Source organism: Lolium perenne, chromosome 6 (assembly GCF_019359855.2).
Source record: "Lolium perenne isolate Kyuss_39 chromosome 6, Kyuss_2.0, whole genome shotgun sequence".
Taxonomy (NCBI): domain Eukaryota; kingdom Viridiplantae; phylum Streptophyta; class Magnoliopsida; order Poales; family Poaceae; genus Lolium; species Lolium perenne.
In genome coordinates, this window is record NC_067249.2 from 231,129,731 (window position 1) to 231,146,615 (window position 16,885).

General features: G+C 48.4%; 1 pseudogene; it reads left to right on the forward strand.

Moving 5' to 3' along the window:
- The first annotated feature begins 5,938 nt into the window (after window positions 1-5,938).
- LOC127309991 (uncharacterized) lies at window positions 5,939-8,221 on the forward strand (annotated as a pseudogene).
- Window positions 8,222-16,885: the final 8,664 nt, after the last annotated feature.

Genomic DNA, 16,885 nt, shown 5'->3' on the forward strand with positions numbered 1-16,885 from the left:
GCGCGTGCACCCGTCCGCCAACGCGCGAAACGGAAAACATTTAGCACATAAAATGACGCGTCCTAGACCTAAAAACATTTTTCCCTCCATTTATTGAGCGAAGGAAAGTGTGGCCCCAGTTCAAATCCGGTCAGTTTCCAGCGGATTCGGCGGGGCACCGCAGGAAGCGGGTGGGATTCCCAGATGGCTTCCGCGCGCATATGGCATGTGATAGGTGGTGCGTAGGAGGTATCCTACCGCTGCGCGGAGGTCCCGCGCGATACTGAAATGCGCACCATGTAGCTGCTTCACAAAAAAAAGCCCTTCCGGCACCCCGAAAATGGAAAAACCGTCGCCCGTGGTTCGGATTGGAAATCCGCGACCGGGGCCTTGCTTCCCATCCTAAGGCCCACGCACGTGCCAAATATGGCCTCGTTCCGACAAACTATGTGGTGAAACGGGCCGTTTCCTACTCATTTCCCCTAAAAGCCATAGAACTCCGGACGAGATAGCCCTGTTCGTGAAGGGTTCTCCAAGATAATTGCCGTATCCCAGTTCCGTCTTTTGCAGTGGTTACTAGGACACATAAAATGACGCCACGCGGCTCCGCTCGATTTTTTGGCTCCGTTTGCTTTGCCAACTGAGCAAAACGGGGCCGCCGGGACATGCGGTATGGCCGTACCGGGCGCGCGCGTGCACCCGTCCGCCAACGCGCGAAACGGAAAACATTTAGCACATAAAATGACGCGTCCTAGACCTAAAAACATTTTTCCCTCCATTTATTGAGCGAAGAAAAGTGTGGCCCCAGTTCAAATCCGGTCAGTTTCCAGCGGATTCGGCGGGGCACCGCAGGAAGCGGGTGGGATTCCCAGATGGCTTCCGCACGCATATGGCATGTGATAGGTGGTGCGTAGGAGGTATCCTACCGCTGCGCGGAGGTCCCGCGCGATACTGAAATGCGCACCATGTAGCTGCTTCACAAAAAAAAGCCCTTCCGGCACCCCGAAAATGGAAAAACCGTCGCCCGTGGTTCGGATTGGAAATCCGCGACCGGGGCCTTGCTTCCCATCCTAAGGCCCACGCACGTGCCAAATATGGCCTCATTCCGACAAACTATGTGGTGAAACGGGCCGTTTCCTACTCATTTCCCCTAAAAGCCATAGAACTCCGGACGAGATAGCCCTGTTCGTGAAGGGTTCTCCAAGATAATTGCCGTATCCCAGTTCCGTCTTTTGCAGTGGTTACTAGGACACATAAAATGACGCCACGCGGCTCCGCTCGATTTTTTGGCTCCGTTTGCTTTGCCAACTGCGCAAAACGGGGCCGCCGGGACATGCGGTATGGCCGTACCGGGCGCGCGCGTGCACCCGTCCGCCAACGCGCGAAACGGAAAACATTTAGCACATAAAATGACGCGTCCTAGACCTAAAAACATTTTTCCCTCCATTTATTGAGCGAAGAAAAGTGTGGCCCCAGTTCAAATCCGGTCAGTTTCCAGCGGATTCGGCGGGGCACCGCAGGAAGCGGGTGGGATTCCCAGATGGCTTCCGCGCGCATATGGCATGTGATAGGTGGTGCGTAGGAGGTATCCTACCACTGCGCGGAGGTCCCGCGCGATACTGAAATGCGCACCATGTAGCTGCTTCACAAAAAAAAGCCCTTCCGGCACCCCGAAAATGGAAAAACCGTCGCCCGTGGTTCGGATTGGAAATCCGCGACCGGGGCCTTGCTTCCCATCCTAAGGCCCACGCACGTGCCAAATATGGCCTCGTTCGACAAACTATGTGGTGAAACGGGCCGTTTCCTACTCATTTCCCCTAAAAGCCATAGAACTCCGGACGAGATAGCCCTTTTCGTGAAGGGGTTTCACTGATAATTGCCGTATCCCAGTTCCGTCTTTTGCAGTGGTTACTAGGACACATAAAATGATGCCACGCGGCTCCGCTCGATTTTTTGGCTCCGTTTGCTTTGCCAACTGCGCAAAACGGGGCCGCCGGGACATGCGGTATGGCCGTACCGGGCGCGCGCGTGCACCCGTCCGCCAACGCGCGAAACGGAAAACATTTAGCACATAAAATGACGCGTCCTAGACCTAAAAACATTTTTCCCTCCATTTATTGAGCGAAGGAAAGTGTGGCCCCAGTTCAAATCCGGTCAGTTTCCAGCGGATTCGGCGGGGCACCGCAGGAAGCGGGTGGGATTCCCAGATGGCTTCCGCGCGCATATGGCATGTGATAGGTGGTGCGTAGGAGGTATCCTACCACTGCGCGGAGGTCCCGCGCGATGCGAAATGCGCACCATGTAGCTGCTTCACAAAAAAAAGCCCTTCCGGCACCCCGAAAATGGAAAAACCGTCGCCCGTGGTTCGGATTGGAAATCCGCGACCGGGGCCTTGCTTCCCATCCTAAGGCCCACGCACGTGCCAAATATGGCCTCGTTCCGACAAACTATGTGGTGAAACGGGCCGTTTCCTACTCATTTCCCCTAAAAGCCATAGAACTCCGGACGAGATAGCCCTGTTCGTGAAGGGTTCTCCAAGATAATTGCCGTATCCCAGTTCCGTCTTTTGCAGTGGTTACTAGGACACATAAAATGACGCCACGCGGCTCCGCTCGATTTTTTTGGCTCCGTTTGCTTTGCCAACTGCGCAAAACGGGGCCGCCGGGACATGCGGTATGGCCGTACCGGGCGCGCGCGTGCACCCGTCCGCCAACGCGCGAAACGGAAAACATTTAGCACATAAAATGACGCGTCCTAGACCTAAAAACATTTTTCCCTCCATTTATTGAGCGAAGGAAAGTGTGGCCCCAGTTCAAATCCGGTCAGTTTCCAGCGGATTCGGCGGGGCACCGCAGGAAGCGGGTGGGATTCCCAGATGGCTTCCGCGTGCATATGCATGTGATAGGTGGTGCGTAGGAGGTATCCTACCGCTGCGCGGAGGTCCCGCGCGATACTGAAATGCGCACCATGTAGCTGCTTCACAAAAAAAAGCCCTTCCGGCACCCCGAAAATGGAAAAACCGTGGCCCGTGGTTCGGATTGGAAATCCGCGACCGGGGCCTTGCTTCCCATCCTAAGGCCCACGCACGTGCCAAATATGGCCTCGTTCCGACAAACTATGTGGTGAAACGGGCCGTTTCCTACTCATTTCCCCTAAAAGCCATAGAACTCCGGACGAGATAGCCCTGTTCGTGAAGGGTTCTCCAAGATAATTGCCGTATCCCAGTTCTGTCTTTTGCAGTGGTTACTAGGACACATAAAATGACGCCACGCGGCTCCGCTCGATTTTTTGGCTCCGTTTGCTTTGCCAACTGCGCAAAACGGGGCCGCCGGGACATGCGGTATGGCCGTACCGGGCGCGCGCGTGCACCCGTCCGCCAACGCGCGAAACGGAAAACATTTAGCACATAAAATGACGCGTCACACTTGTACATATATGTTTGGGGCAGATGCAAGTTTTCCAACAATTTTTGGTGATCTGTATCTTGGGAAACCCTAGGGCGGGGACCCCGTAGATCTACCCTCCGTGCGAGAGTTTACCAAGGTAATTTTTTACTTGTTTTGGTTTATTTAGGACATATGTACATGGAAACCATAGGTTGGGCATACTTCACCATAAAATAGGCTCCATTTGAGCCGTGGCGAGAGTTTCCACATACAGATCCTGGATTTTACCAAGTGTTAGCCCATGTATGCGGAAATCGTCAACAACGGGTACATCCAAGGTTAGCCAAACCTTACATCACACTTGTACACATATGTTATGGGCATATGCAAGTTTTCCAGCGATTCCGACGATCCGATGGTCTGTATCTTGAAAAAACCCTAGGGCGGGGACCCCGCAGATCTACCCCTATAGCTTTCTCCGTGTGAGGGTTTACCAATGGACTTTTTTACTTGCTTTGGTTTGTTTAGGACATATGTATATGGAAACCATAGGTTGGGCATACTTTACCATAAAACAGGCTCTGTTTGAGCCGTGGCGGGAGTTTCCACATACAGATCCTGCATTTCACCAAGTGCTAGCCCATGTATGCGGAAATCGTCAACGCCGGGTACATGCAAGGTTAGACAAACCTTACATCACACTTTTACACATATGTTATGGGCATATGCAAGTTTTCCAGCGATTCCGACGATCCGATGGTCTGTATCTTGAAAAAACCCTAGGGCGGGGACCCCGCAGATCTACCCCTATAGCTTTCTCCGTGTGAGAGTTTACCAATGGACTTTTTTACTTGCTTTGGTTTGTTTAGGACATATGTATATGGAAACCATAGGTTGGGCATACTTTACCATAAAATAGGCTCTGTTTGAGCCGTGGCGGGAGTTTTCACATACAGATCCTGCATTTCACCAAGTGCTAGCCCATGTATGCGGAAATCGTCAACGCCGGGTACATGCAAGGTTAGACAAACCTTACATCACACTTGCACACATATGTTAGGGACAAATGCAAGTTTTCAAGCGATTCCGACGCTCCGGTGATCTGTATCTTGGGAAACCCTAGGGCGGGGACCCTGCAGATCTACCCCTATAGCTTTCTCCGTGCGAGGGTTTACCAATGGATTTTTTATTTGCTTTGCTTTGTTTAGGACATATGCACATGGAAACCATAGGTTTGGAATGAAATAGGCCCCGGATGAGCCGTAGCAGGAGTTTCCACATACAAATCCTGGATTTTACCAAGTGTGGGCCCATGTATGCGGAAATCGTCAACGCCGGGTACATGCAAGGTTAGACAAACCTTACATCACACTTGTACACATATGTTAGGGACAAATGCAAGTTTTCAAGCGATTCCGACGCTCCGGTGATCTGTATCTTGGGAAACCCTAGGGCGGGGACCCTGCAGATCTACCCCTATAGCTTTCTCCGTGCGAGGGTTTACCAATGGATTTTTTTATTTGCTTTGCTTTGTTTAGGACATATGCACATGGAAACCATAGGTTTGGAATGAAATAGGCCCCGGATGAGCCGTAGCAGGAGTTTCCACATACAAATCCTGGATTTTACCAAGTGTCGGCCCATGTATGCGGAAATCGTCAACGCGGGGTACATGCAAGGTTAGACAAACCTTACATCACACTTGTACACATATGTTAGGGACAAATGTAAGTTTTCAAGCGATTCCGACGCTCCGGTGATCTGTATCTTGGGAAACCCTAGGCCGGGGACCTTGCAGATCTACCCCTATAGCTTTTTTCGTGCGAGGGTTCACCAATGGATTTTTTTAATTTCTTTGCTTTGTTTAGGACATATGCACATGGAAACCATAGGTTTGGAATGAAATAGGCCCCGGATGAGCCGTAGCAGGAGTTTCCAGCGATTCGGACGCTCCGGTGGTTTGTATCTAGGGAAACCCTAGGGGGCGGGGACCCCGCAAATCTACCCCTAGGGTTAGGGTTAGAGTTAGGGTTAGCAATGGACTTTTTTCCTTTGTTTTAGGACATATGTACATCGATAGCAGATGTTGGGCCTACTGGATCCCGTCGACCCGTCTACGAAGAGCGTCACTCGTGGGATCTACATAAGCCATCTACCTTTTTTTCTTTAAAAAAGTAACTATTTTTACATAATTCATACTAGTACATAAATAAAACAAACATAATATAAAGTTAATGACCGAGAAGAAAAAAAGAAAAAAAAAAGTGTATGCCGAGGGTGGCCGTCGGCATAGGTGGGTGGTGCCCTATGCCGAGGGTGGCCCTCGGCGCCTCGCTGACGCCGTGACCGGGCCGTCACGGCCGGAGCGGGACCGGAGCACATGCTAGTGCTACGCCGACGGCCTTTAGTACGCCGAGGGTGGCCGTCGGCGTATCCGTCTCTACGCCGAGGGTATGTCTACGCCGAGGGGCTAGATGGGCCGCTGCCATGGACCGGACGTACGCCGACGGCCCCGACATTTGGCCGTCGGCGTACGCCACGGCCGTCGGCGCAGCGAGCCATTCCTGTAGTGATACCCGGACCCTCCCCTCGAGGCCGTCTGGTTCTTCTCCGCGCTCGTCTTTCACGACGCCCCCGACGACCTCAGCTGCATCCTCCAACTCATCTCCGCCGTCACTGCCTCCTCCCCCTCCGCCGCAAAGCCCCTTGCGCTCCTCGCCCCCGTCATCTCCGAGCTCTTCCACTCCACCAAGCCCCGCAGCTATATTAAGCCACTCGTCCAGGCTGCCCTCAGATGCATCAGGACCTGCTGCAGCCGCGGCGACGTCAAGGCCAAGGCGGGAAGCCTGTTGCCAGGGTTCGAGGAGCTGGTCAAGGTGTGGAGCGTCGTGCGCAAATCGACGGGCGAGTGCTCGTTCAAGGTGATATTCCCGCTCGTCGCGGATGAGGCTAGGCAGGAGCTCAGGAAGGAAGGCTGCAGCGTCACTTTTCTCGCCGGAGTGGTGGTGGCCGAGGCGTTCCTGCTCATGCTCTGCCTCAACGTGCAGGGTGCGGGAGGGGTACCCCGTTCCGACCTGCAGAAGAAGCTAAGGAACTGGGCGATCAGCTGTATCTCGGACTTCAAGAACCAGCAATTCTACGGTGAGTTGATGATGCTGGCCATGTGTATGGTCATAATTGTTTCTCGTAGCTTCACGTTTTCTGATTCCATTGTGTATTGCTGATTGGTTTTACAGGAGTCCTCCTGAACATGCTCGAAAACCCTCCACTGCCTCTCTATTCACCATTGGTATGTGTTACTTTGTACTCTGATCGTGCTTTCACTCAGTGGTCTTCTTATCTTGTGGGAACTAGCTAGAGGAGAACAGTACCACGAGTATTATATTTCGGAAAGATGGTGTTACTATGCCATTTTTTGCTGTTAATTAAGGTATCCACGAGGAGCTTTACTTGGGATGGAATAATTGTATATCATATTTGCGATGTGCAAGCAGGTTGAAGTCTGATTTGTGGCGATCTTCTTATGCCCGTCTATTTTGAAATATAATCACTATATAAATGTGTATGTTCTGTAGTGTGAACTGTGAAACTTCCAAGCTTCACTCTCGCCTAATGCCAAATTGTTATCGTGTTTGCATCTGCTTAGGCCATAAACTTGCGCAGGCCATGCTAGTTCCTTGCTAATGAACTAAGTTCACCTGTATTTTTCATTTATTTTTAAGATTTACTAAATTGAGTACAAATTAATCCATGTTTATATTTGAATAATTACTATTTGTACGGTTTCTTGCGTTAATTGTGCCAATAACATTTAGAAGAAACGAACTTACTACCATCCTGCAATTTTAGTTATGATGATGGCATTACTAGTTTTTTTTTCTGACATCTTATGTATGGTTCATTTTGTACTTTGGTGCATAACTCAGAGTGCAGACGATGAAATCTTGGTGAGAGATGTCCTTTATGATGCTCTGATCTCGTTGGATAATGCAATTCTCAGTGGAGCTGAAGTTGTTCAAGCTGATAGTTCTCATTTTCCTATTTCTGTGTCAAGATTGGTTATAACTCTAGATGCCATCAAGGATGTCATCAATGATGCTAGGTGATATCAATAGGTGGTTTTACCTATGCTTGGCTGGTGATAAAAAAAATTATTCTAATTTTTTTCTGATAGGCACAAAGGAGATCAAGGGAGAGCAATGTTGTATATTAATGCCTTCTCGACTTCAAACATTCCCAAGTACCTCACCAGCTGGGCTATTTGTCAAACTAGCACCAACCTACATGGCAAACCAATTGCGATCACACCTCAATCCTTTCTGAGTAAGTAAAGATGTGACAAGATCCTTTTGATTTGAAGTACAAAATGGGTGAATGTCATCGTTCCTTTAAGATTGATTGATGAAGTTCTAAATGGTTGCTTTTCATAGAGTGGCTTGTAGATCTGGAAGATAAGGGGCTCAAAGTATTTGGAGGGAAATGTTCAGGGATTAAGGAAAGGTTGATGCATGATCAAGGCAAGGGTAATAACTAGAGCACGATAAGTCAATCAGATGCTGACCTTTTCCTCATTGATAAGTAGACTCGCCATGAGGGTATGGACACAAAAGGTAGAGAGGATGAAGAAGCCGTGGAGATGTAGACATCAAATAATACTTTCGTGACTGCTGCTCATTCTATGAAGGTAATGACAGATGGCAAAAGTAAAAGGAAGAATGGAACTGAAGATGCAATAATGGTGAAATATGTGAAGTGCTGAAGACAACTCAGTTCAGGACTACTAGCAGGCAACCAATGGCATGCGTAGTGGTAGCGAGCTGGAGAATCTCGTATGCCTAGATGGAAACATTCACTAATGCTTACTTGAGGATAATTGACTTTTATTTTGTGTTCCGACTTCCTCCTCTTAATGATGCCGTGAAGTGTTATCCCTTTTATTTCATGATTTGATGACTATTAGTTGAAGTGCAGTCCTGCGAATTCCCAAACATGAACACGAAATAGATATCCAAACACTCAATGAAACTAGGAACCGGTCGCAGGAACGGAACCACAACGTGAATTGCATCGTTTCATGTAGAGCATATCTGGAATGGAAGAACCGTTATGTAGGTTAGAAGAGATTAGGTAAAATAGATTAGAGAGTACAATGTTATGCACATATGCATGCATGTATGGAGCAACTAGGAACCAATTTTTTGTGCTCACCTAGGCCCGTCTTGCTGAAAATAGTTGATCTAAGGTCATCTTTAACGGCCCGAAGCAAATGGATCAACCTGGTTCTGCGCGGATAGGAGGACAGCCGAGAGCCATCCTAGCGGCCCGACACAAACGAACCAACCCTATCCGCAGAGTGCCATTTCAAACCCACAGCGGACGTGTTGTGACTGCGCGCTAGTATTGACAGCAGGCACGATTGTGGCCTTGTGCGCTTGATTGATGGTGCTTTTTTCGCCTTCCTCCAACCATCAATGCCCCGGAGATCAGAGACAGCAGTGATGGCGCCAGCTCCACCTTCCACGTGTCTGCGCTTTACAAGCTTATGCCCATGCCTGGCTTTTCCCACGCCAAGTCCACAACCACAGATCGCAAAAACACTCCACCATGGGAAAGTCCTGGCCATTCAGGCCAAAAACGACCATGAGGCGGGGTCCTCGCGTGGCCTCCGCCGGGACGATACGTCCCAATCGACTTTGCTCGGCGGCTGTACGAGAGGAGGTGGTCTGTGCCCTGGCCATACGTCGACCTGCTCGTAGATTGGCTTCTGAACTCGCGCTGGGTGTCGGAGCACGGGAGGAGTGCGCACGGCGCGACAAGATTCACCACTGGTGATTCGTCCTCCCTCTCGACTCCTACGCATGGGACATGTTCGGATGTGGGAGTTCAACCTGCGCCACCAAGCTGGCTACTTGGAGGACGTCGTGTACTTGAGCCACGACTACGCCCGTCGCCATAGCGGCAACAACGACGATTGGGCACCTGACCTACCGATTGTCAAGCAGGAGAATGCCTTCTACTCACCAGAGCAGAGTGAGGAGGAGACCATCCACATGGACATTTCCTAGAGAGCACTAGACGATCTCGCCAAGTAGCAGGGCCTTGTCATCCAGCTACGGGAATCCACACTGGCACAACGAAGGCCTGTCGGACCACCAGTCACACCGACACGCCATCAACCGCACCGCTACCACCGACTCTTGAACCGGCACCGCGGCACTTGCCCTTGTGCCAGCGCCAGCGGCTGGCCCTCCTCTGATGCCATACTGGCCATTTCCCTGGGAGATTCCGGCAATTGCCGACCTCAGCGATGGCAGAAAATCTACTTAGCTAGGATTTATTTTATTTTTAATTTGTCCTTATTTCTTGCACTATGTAATACTACACAAAAGTCTCTCTTGCTCGGCGGTTTTTTAGACGGTCGCCTCAAAAAAGTTTTTTCCTAGCATATTTTTTTTTGGGACAACTAGATAATAAGGCAGATACTTATGCGCCATGAATGAGTCCATACTAGCACTTATTGGTGTCGTTATTGGTATCACCTAAATAGAGACACTTGTTATCACTTGGTGTTACCTATAAGGCCACATACCTCCAACCACGCTTAACGATGATTGCTTTTAATGTCCTTAATGGCAAATATTGCATGATGCACAACATAAAATATGATCAAAGACAACCACCGTTTACACATATTGAAACCAAACAACATAAATGTTTATTTCAAATTATAGAAGTTCTAGGGCTCCTCCATCTTCCCAAGAACAAATGAACCTCTCACTCATGTGGGCAAACAACATCATAATGAATATAAACGAAGTACGATAGATAAATGAACAAACAAGTGATGTTTCGGCATTACAACAAGATGGATGATGGTGAAGACGATGATGGCTGCAATGGTGCTTATGATGAAGATGAAGATGATGCCCAAGGCTCCAAGAACAACGGTATTATGGAAGCCCTTTTGCAAGTTCCCCCACCACATCCTTCCGGAGGCGAGGTTTCGTTGTTCTCTGGTGTCTTCATACGTTCAAAACGTATCTACTTTCCCGAACACTTTTGCTATTGTTTTGCCTCTAATTTGTGTATTTTGGATACAACTAACACGGACTAACGCTGTTTTCAGCAGAATTGCCATGGTGTCCTATTTTTGTGCAGAAACTCAACTTTCAGGAAATTCCTCGGGAATAATTGCAATGGGCCTATTTTCATAGAAGATTGACGGGGCCAGAAGACGGGACGGAGGGGGGCCACGAGGAGCCCACACCACCAGGCGGCGCGGTGGGCCCCTGGGCCGCGTCGGCCTATGGTGGCGGCGCCTCGGCCAGCCTCCGACGCTCCCCTTTCGACTACTTAAGCCCTCTGACCTAAAAACGCGAGGGGGTTCGACGAAATAGCCAGAAGACATCCAGAACTCCGCCGCCATCGCGAAACTCCGTCTCGGGACCAGAAACTCCGTTCTAGCACTCCGCCGGGACGGGGAATTGGAGGAGATCATCGCCATCATCAACACTGATGCCTCTCCATCAACCATCCATGCTTCCCCCATCCATGTGTGAGTAATTCCCCCGCTGTAGGCTGAAGGGGATGGTAGGGATTGGATGAGATTGGTCATGTAATAGCATAAGATTGTTAGGGCATAGTGCCTAGTATCCGGTGTTGGTACTTTTATGATTTTGTTGCAACTTGTTATGCTTAATGCTTGTCACTAGGGCCCGAGTGCCATGATTTCAGATCTAAACATGTTATCAATTCATGATGATATTCATTGCTTTATGATCTTACCTGCAAGTTGTATACACATATTGCTGTCCGGAACCCGAGGCCCCAAAGTGACAGAAATTGGGACAACCGGAGGGGAAGGCGGTGATATGAGGATCACATGTGTTCACGGAGTGTTAATGCTTTGCTCCGGTGCTCTATTAAAAGGAGTACCTTAATTACTAGTAGATTCCCTAGAGGCCCGGCTGCCACCGGCTGGTAGGACAAAAGATGTTGTGCAAGTTTCTCATTGCGAGCACGTACGACTATATACGGAACACATGCCTATGGTTGTTTAGTACTTGGATACTGTTTTATTACTATCTGCAAATGCCCTGCCTTGATTGTTACATGAGTTCTCTTATCCATGCAGCGCCCGTTCATCCATCCCTGTGCCTACAGTATTTTAATCCTGCTGTTTACTATGATCACTACTGCTGTCTTTGCTACACCGCTGCTTATATTTCGCTACTGCTACTGCTATAAAACTGTTGCTACTGATAAATTCTTGCGAGCAAGTCTGTTTCCAGGTGCAGCTGAATTGACAACTCCGCTATTAAGGCTTACAAATATTCTTTGGCTCCCCTTGTGTCGAATCAATAAATTGGGTTTTACTTCTCTTGAAGACTGTTGCGATCCCCTATACTTGTGGGTCATCATGTCTCTGCGTCTCTTATTCGAGATCCGACTTCAAAGCATTAGAATACTTAACGTGACAATCCACCGATATATGGTGCGGTCATTTTGAACTTTGGTGCATAACTTCAAAGCGGTCATCTCTGAAACCAACCAACATAGCACCGATAGTTCTCTTGGCTGGAAGGGCGAGCTAAAAAAATTACCACTTCTATGAAGAATGGTTTGGCAAATGTCTTTCTAGCCATAGAAAACATGCACTCAATATGACCGTGTGTCCAATCAATTTGGAGGTACACCCTTCCGTCGAAATTGCAATCAAAGAATAAAGGAATCCAGCCATATCCGTTGAGTCCCCCTAACCTCCCGGGCGATCCCGGAGGATCCACGCCGCCGCCTCCAGTCAGCCCCTATCCGGCCCCGCCTGGCCGCGGCCCTCGCCGCTGTCGGTGGCGGCACCCTTCTCGCCAAAGGCGGAGGGAAGGGGAGGGTGTTGGAGATATGCCCAAGAGGCAATAATAAAAGTGGTTATTATATATATCTTTGTGTTTATGATAAATGTTTATATACCATGCTATAATTGTATTAACCGAAACATTGATACATGTGTGTTATGTAAACAACAATGAGTCCCTAGTAAGCCTCTTAACTAGCTTGTTGATTAATAGATGATTAGTTTCATAATCATGAACATTGGATGTTATTAATAACAAGGTTATATCATTATATGAATGATGTAATGGACACACCCAATTAAGCATAGCATAAGATCACGTCATTAAGTTTTTTGCTATAAGCTTTCGATACATAGTTACCTAGTCCTTTCGACCATGAGATCATGTAAATCACTTATACCGGAAAGGTACTTTGATTACATCAAACGTCACTGCGTAAATGGGTGGTTATAAAGGTGGGATTAAGTATCCGGAAAGTATGAGTTGAGGCATATGGATCAACAGTGGGATTTGTCCATCCCGATGACGGATAGATATACTCTAGGCCCTCTCGGTGGAATGTCGTCTAATGTCTTGCAAGCATATGAATAAGTTCATAAGAGACCACATACCACGGTACGAGTAAAGAGTACTTGTCAGGAGACGAGGTTGAACAAGGTATAGAGAGATACCGATGATCAAACCTCGGACAAGTAAAATATCGCGTGACAAAGGGAATTGGTATCGTATGTGAATGGTTCATTCGATCACTAAAGTCATCGTTGAATATGTGGGAGCCATTATGGATCTCCAGATCTATTGGTTATTGGTCGGAGAGAGTTCTCAACCGTGTCCACATAGTTCGCGAACCGTAGGGTGACACACTTAAGGTTTGATGTTGTAATAGTAGAACTTGAATATGGAATGGAGTTCGAAGTATTGTTCGAAGTCTCGGATGGGATCCCGGACATCACGAGGAGTTCCGGAATGGTCCGGAGAATAAGATTCATATATAGGAAGTCATATTCCAAGTTTGGAAATGATTCGGTGCATTTATGGAAGGTTCTAGAAGGTTCTAGAAAAGTCCGGAAGAAATCACTTTGGAAGGCGGAGTCCCGAAGGGACTCCACCTCCCATGGCCGGCCAACCCTAGAGGGGTGGAGTCCTAGGTGGACTCCACCAAGGGTGGCCGGCCACCCCCCTCATGGAAGGGTGGGAGTCCCACTTGAGGTGGGAATCCCACCTTGGGTAGGTTTCCCTACACATGGAAGGTTTTGGGTTGGGGTCTTATTCGAAGACTTGTAGTCCAACACTTGGGGGTTCCACCTATATAATGAGGGGCAAGGGGAGGGGGCCGGCCACCACAATCCATAGCTTGGCCGCACCCCTCAAGTGGCCGGCCACCCCCTCTCCCAAACCCTAGCCGCCTCACCTCCTCCCTCTCTCCCGCAACGCTTAGCGAAGTTCCGTCGGAGATCTACATCACCACCGCCACCACGCAGTCGTGCTGCCGGATTCAAGGAGGAGCTACTACTTCCTCTGCCCGCTGGAACGGGGAGAAGGACGTCGTCTTCATCAACACCGAACGTGTGACCGAGTACGGAGGTGCTGCCCGATTGTGGCACCGTCAAGATCTTCTACGCGCTTTTGAAAGCGGCAAGTGATCATCTACCGCAGCAACAAGAGCCTCATCTTGTAGACTTTGGAAATCTTCAAGGGTGAGACTCGTTCATCCCCTCGTTGCTCCCGTCTTCTAGATTGCATCTTGGCTTGGATTGCGTTCTCGCGGTAGGAAATTTTTTGTTTTCTATGCAACGAATCCCTACAGTGGTATCAGAGCCGTGTCTATGCATAGATGGTTGCACGAGTAGAACACAATGGTTTGTGGGCGTTGATGCTTATGTTGTCTTTAGTTTGAGTACTTTGCATCTTTGTGGCATAGTGGGATGAAGCGGCTCGGGCTAACTTTACATGACCGCGTTCATGAGATTTGCTCCACGCTCGACATGCAACTTGTATTGCATAAGTGGCTTTGCGGGTGTCTGTATCTCCTACTATAGTGAAGATTCAATTTACTCTTCTATTGACAACACTAGTATCACCGTTGTGGTTCATGTTCGTAGGTAGATTAGATCTCTCTCGAAAACCCTAAACCACGTAAAATATGCAAACCAAATTAGAGACGTCTAACTTGTTTTTGCAGGGTTTGGTAATGTGATATGGCCATAATGTGATGATGAATATGTATGAGATGATCATTATTGTATTGTGGCAACCGGTAGGAGCCTTATGGTTGTCTTTAAATTTCATGTTGAGTAGTATTTCAAAGAAGTTGTAATAGTTGCTACATGGGAGAACAATCATGAAGACGGCGCCATTGACCTTGGTGCTACGCCGACGATGATGGAGATCATGCCCGTTGATGATGGGAATCATGTCCGTGCTTTGGAGATGAAGATCAAAGGCGCAGAGACAAAAGGGCCATATCATATGACATATGAACTACATGTGATGTTAATCCTTTTATGCATCTTATTTTGCTTAGATCGCGACGGTAGCATTATAAGATGATCCTTCTCACTAAAATATCAAGATAATAAAGTGTTCATCCTTAGTCGCACCGTTGCCAAGACTTGTCATTTCGAAGCATCTCGTGATGATCGGGTGTGATAGAATCTACAAGTGCATACAACGGGTGCAAGCCAGTTTTGCACATGCGGATACTAAGGTTGCCTTGACGAGCCTAGCATGTACAGACATGGTCTCGGAACACGTGATACCGAAAGGTAGAGCATGAATCATATGATTGATATGATGAACACTTTAAATGTTCGCCATTGAAGTTGCATCTTGTCTCGTGATGATCGGACTTGGTGTGGTGGATTTGGTTCGTGTGATCACTAAGACAATTTGAGGGATATTGTTTTGAGTGGGAGTTCACCTAGTTTTTTAATTATGTTGAATTAAAATTTGAACTCAATTTGTCATAAACTTAGTCTAAACTATTGCAATACATGTTGTAGATATGGCGTCCCCAATCAATTTTAACCAGTTCCTAGAGAAGGAAAAGCTTAAGAGCAATGGTAGCAACTTCACCGACTGGTTCCGTCTGTAGGATAACGTTGCATAGAAAACAAAAAATTTCATACGGCGAACACGCAATCCAAGCCAAGATGCAATCTAGAAGACGGTAGCAACGAGGGGGTATCGAGTCTCACCCTTGAAGAGATTCCAAAGCCTACAAGATGAGGCTCTTGTTGCTGCGGTAGACGATCACTTGCCGCTTGCAAAAGCGCGTAGAAGATCTTGATCCCGATCGGTTCCGGTGCCACGAACGGGCAGCACCTCCGTACTCGGTCACACGTTCGGTTGTTGATGAAGACGACGTCCACCTCCCCGTTCCAGCGGGCAGCGGAAGTAGTAGCTCCTCTTGAATCCGACAGCACGACGGTGTGGTGTCGGTGGCGGTGTAGAAGTCCGGCGGAGCTTCGCTAAGCTACGCGGGCAATATGGAGTGGAGGAGCTTGGCTAGGGTTTGGGAGGGGTGGCCGGCCACTCTATGGGGGGCGGCCAGCTTGTGGTCTTGGGGTGGCCGGCCCCCTCCCTTGGCCCCTCATTATATAGGTGGATCCCAAGTGTTGGTGTCCAAGTCTTCGAATAAGACCCGAAACCAAAACCTTCCATAGGAGGGGGAAACCTAGCCCAACTAGGACTCCCACCCAAAGGTGGGATTCCCACCTCCCATGTGGGGGGTGGCCGGCCCCCTATGGTGGAGTCCACTTGGGACTCCACCCCATCTAGGGCTGGCCGGCCATGGAGGTGGAGTCCCTTGTGGACTCCACCTTCCTTGGTGGTTTCTTCCGGACTTTTCTAGAACCTTCTAGAACCTTCCATAGAACCTTCCGCGACATTTTATTTCACATAAAATGACATCCTATATATGAATCTTATTCTCCGGACCATTCCGGAACTCCTCGTGATGTCCGGGATCTCATCCGGGACTCCGAACAAATATTCGAACTCCATTCCATATTTCAAGTGCTACCATTTCAACATCCAACTTTAAGTGTGTCACCCTACGGTTCGAGAACTATGCGGACATGGTTGAGTACTCACTCCGACCAATAACCAATAGCGGGATCTGGAGATCCATAATGGCTCCCACATATTCAACGATGACTTTAGTGATCGAATGAACCATTCACATATATTACCAATTCCCTTTGTCTCGCGATATTTTACTTGTCCGAGGTTTGATCTTCGGTATCACTCTATACCTTGTTCAACCTCGTCTCCTGACAAGTACTCTTTACTCGTACCGTGGTATGTGGTCTCTTATGAACTCATTCATATGCTTGCAAGACATTAGACGACATTCCACCGAGAGGGCCCAGAGTATATCTATCCGTCATCGGGATGGACAAATCCCACTGTTGATCCATATGCCTCAACTCATACTTTCCGGATACTTAATCCCACCTTTATAGCCACCCATTTACGCAGTGGTGTTTGGTGTAATCAAAGTACCTTTCCGGTATAAGTGATTTACATGATCTCATGGTCATAAGGACTAGGTAACTATGTATCGAAAGCTTATAGCAAATAACTTAATGACGAGATCTTATGCTACGCTTAATTGGGTGTGTCCATTATATCATTCACACAATGACATAACCTTGTTATTAATAA